Raw genomic sequence first — 4176 nt, 5'->3', positions numbered from 1 at the left:
AAACAGTAGAGTTCTTCTATAGGGTCCCAATGTAATAGGAAGCCCTGTTCCATATCAGAAGTATCTATCAACCATTTCTTTCTCCTGTATCTTATTTTACATCTATTCAATTATTATTTTTATTTGTCAATTATCTTTCAGTAGTTGTACAAAGGAGTTGCCATATAACAAAAGCAGTTTATGAATACAGTGCATATTGATTTGTGCCACACCTACAATAATCACACCCCCCTCTGACCCACCATTCCCTTTTATTTCTTAGTTTTGCAGTATAGGCAATGAATTCCTTTTTAGCAAATTTAGTTTTATTTATTTATTTATTTATTTATTTATTTATTTATTTATTTATTTATTTATTTATTGTCAGGCATGGGGTTTGAACTCTGGGATTGGGCATTATCCCTCAGCTGTTGCACTCAAGATGAGCACTCTACCACTTGAGCCAGAGCGCCACTTCCTGTTTTTTAGTGGTTTATTGGAGATAAGGGTGACATGGAGTTTCCTGCCCTGGCTGGCTTTGAACTGAGACCCTCAGATCTCAGCTTCCTGTGTAGCTAAGATTACAGGCCTGAGTGGCCTGTGCCCTGCTGATTATAGTTATTTTAAAGAGGTTGTGTAGAGGGATTTCATTTGCATAAGTCAGATGAGAACATTTCCTTTCATACAACATCTTCTGTTCCCTCACTTTCTCCCAATGAGCTTGACTACATTCTGCCCCTTCCTCCCTTCATTTGTCTACCCTTTCCCCACCCTCTTTTTGATGTACCCCAATTTCTTGCAATAATATTCTCAGGCTTTGTCCTAGTCCTTCTAAAGATTATACTACTTGGGCCACATTGGCAGCAGCGATGGTGGAGCAGGAAGGCTCTCACAATGAAGCCCACAATCACATGCAAGTTAAGCTGCATGGAGAAAGGCGGCCAGTATGGGGCACACCAAATGTACTGGACCATCTTCTTCAGGTACATGTCCCAGAGCAAGCCCGCTGAGGCCCAAGAGCTCATGTGCTCAGGAGCATACTGCTGTTCTTCCTTCATGGCCAGCAAAAAAACACAGCAGAGCTGTCCATGCTGGTGTTGGAGTCCCTGAAATAGATGTAGATGGCAGAAATGGATGGAGTGTCTGGCTAGGATGTTCAGTTGATGGACCCCTTCTCCAGAGCCCTGAAGTGTTCCAGTTGGGGTTCCTGGAAATGGGGCCATCCTTAGCTCCTTCCATTTTGGGCCCTGACCCTGTGGAAAGAGCCGAACTACTGGGAATCTTGATACTACTTTCTACACTCCACAGACGGTGAGGGCTGCGCCAACATGCTGGTGGAGGACTCCACGGCCCAAAGCTTCCATGGCAAGTGGACATACTTGTGGCTCAGGCAGTGCTGCAGTTTCTCTATTGGAAAACAAAACCAGGTCTGTGGTCTTCATCATGTATGCACAGAAGCAACATCCATCAAGCACGGGCCGCCCTCCATCCAATCCCTGCTCCACTTCATCTGATTTCTGCTGCTGGCCTTGGATGGCAGCAAGCTAACCACGGTCATGGTGCTGTGAGAGCAGTTCCAGCCCTCCCTGTGCAGGTACCCAATACATGACAAGTAGCTCGACAGGACAGAACAGGACAGGAGCATTGTCCCTCAGGGTACATCCCAAGCTTTTGTCTTCCTATGGAGGCAGTTGGCCACGTCCTGGCCTCCCTTAATTACTCTATCACCTACAATTTTTCTTAGTTATGCTCTATGTATTAAAAACTTCCTTAAAGACAAGTTATACTGTTCATGGAGTTCATACTCACAGCTCTAAATACTGAGATGCCTAAAATATATCATTCTGCTTTGAGTAAATTCCCTCCAAAAGGTTTTCCAATTCAGAAGTTTATCTTTAATGGATTTTATAAAACCTTTCAAATGTTATACAAAAAAATAAGGACTAAGTAAATGAACGATCAAGTACTTAATGATTAGAAGACTCAATGTCCTGAAACAATTTTCCTTAACTGCTCAGTACATAGAGTATAATTCCAGACAAAATTCAGCCAGATATTTTTACGAGAAACTTTTAAGAGGGCAAATAGTATTTCCTCACTTTCTAAGGAAATATTTTTGTAGAATCAAAATGATCTCTTCAAAGTTTTAGGAAAAGTCAATAATAAATTCATCAGTACCTAGAGTTTTATAGATTGAAATGCATTTAAATGTAAATTTAGAAAATTTGTGTAGATTCCATTTTTTTTCGTTCTTCCTTAAGTAGGTTTGATAGGTTTCATCTTTGAATAAATCATCTGAAGTTGTTTATTACTGTACTTTTAAATTTTATAACGGTAGGATTTCTGATAAAGTACTCATTTGTTTTGGTTATTGGCAACTGGTTTCTTCTCTGTTTTGTTATTTTGTATTTTGATACGTCTTTTAAAATATATATCCATTTATTGATCTATTCAGATACAGCTTCTATTTTCATTGATTTTCTCTGCTGTGTTCAAAAGCAGGATTTTTTTGCCACTTAACGAAATGATTCTTAAATAGAAAAGCAAAAGAAGAATAGAATAGAAAAATAAGAGTATCAGTTCAAGCTTGTAATCCTATCTACTCAGTAGGCAAAGAGCTGAGGATTTTGTTTCAAAGCCAGCCAGGGGAGGAAAACCTGTGAGACTCCTATCTCCAACTAAACACCAAAAATGCTGAAAATGGAGTTTGTGGCTCAAGTAGCAGAGCACTGAGCTAGAAGTACATATGTGAATCCCCAGTGTCCTGGTAAGTTGTGTTTGTTTGTTTTTTTTTTGAGGAGTGTAAATGTGTACAAATTTTAAGTCCTTAACGTAGCCCACTGCATGTAGTATGAAGTTACACATGGTCTGATCTACTGTCCATATGGTAATCACTGAGATTTAAAATTCTGTCTTCCTGAACATTTTCCAATTTTCTTCTTTGACCATACATTTAGGTATCAGGGGTTTCCTATGGTCAATTTTCATTTAAGGAAAAAATCATTTCAGATTTCATTTAAAGTTTGAGACTGAGACTTGTACTTGGTGTTTGATGTTGTTGCTCTTTACCTAGTACTTTACCAACTAAGCTATGACTTTAATCCATAATTTCAGGTTATTCAAAATGCTAGGAAAGGTAATAGTGATAATAATGCTATTAAGTCTTTCGCCCATCTAGATACCCACATTTGATTTGTTTGGGTTCCTAGTTTATCAGTATATTTATATGTCATAACTTTTGTTTTTGTTTTTGTGCTATTACTGGAGCTTGAAATCAGAAACTTGCCCTCTCCTTGAAACTGGACATTGTTAGCACACACTGGTAATTCTATCTACTCAGAGAACTGAGATCCAGGTTTAAATCCAGCCCAAGAAGGAAAGACCATGAGTTTCTTATCTCTAAATAATCCCCCAAATAAATTTGGAAGGGAATCTGTGGTTCAAGAGTAAAACACCGCCCTTGAGGGAAAATGCATAAGTGAGAAGGTAAGGTCTTGAGTTTAAACTCCAATATCAGCACTCAAAAACGTTGCTTTCCTTGAGCTTTATATTAAATTGCTCAGAAAATCAGCATTGTAGTAATGTTTAACATTACTATTACAATAATCAGTTATATTTATTGATGTTATTCCTTTATTTTCCTAAAGTTTACTGACACATTAATATCCAGTAATAGAAAGACAGGATTACTCTTTCTTTCACAAGTATTTATGGTAGTTGAATATATGGAACAGAGGTGCATACCAGGAGTTTGGACTGAAGAGAGATATTTGCAAGCTCTTCACATAAATAAATGATAGTTGAAGACCCTGTGGGCATGTATGAAATAAGCTAAAGAAACCAGCAAGGAAAGATAAGGCATGATTCTGGAAAGCAAACAATTTTGGAAGAATAGAAAACAAGAAAAGTATGTAGCTTTTGGTAAGAACTTTCTAACTCACCTACACAGTGAGCACATTTGATTCCTCATTTCTAGTAAAAGCCATTTTATTTTCATTAACAATGATCTATTTGTTCCATTATATAAATTTAACATATTATATATTTCCTAGTAGATTAATATTTATACTTTTTTTCCTTTATAGAAGAAGTCCTACATTGTAGACAAGGCTTACCTCAAATCCTTATTCTCTTGTGTCAGGTTCCTGAGTTTTGGCTGGAATTACCATGTGGTAGCATAGTACTATATCCACTTAT

General features: G+C 37.6%; 1 pseudogene; it reads left to right on the top strand.

Moving 5' to 3' along the window:
* Positions 1-966: 966 nt before the first annotated feature.
* LOC138829431 (Golgi to ER traffic protein 4 homolog pseudogene) lies at positions 967-1635 on the top strand (annotated as a pseudogene).
* The last annotated feature ends 2541 nt before the right edge of the window (positions 1636-4176 follow it).

Source organism: Dipodomys merriami, unplaced genomic scaffold, assembly GCF_024711535.1.
Source record: "Dipodomys merriami isolate MVZ:Mamm:240054 unplaced genomic scaffold, mDipMer1.0.p SCAF_1713, whole genome shotgun sequence".
Taxonomy (NCBI): domain Eukaryota; kingdom Metazoa; phylum Chordata; class Mammalia; order Rodentia; family Heteromyidae; genus Dipodomys; species Dipodomys merriami.
Note: the sequence above shows the minus strand (reverse complement) of the source record. Positions and strands in the feature narration are given on the sequence as shown.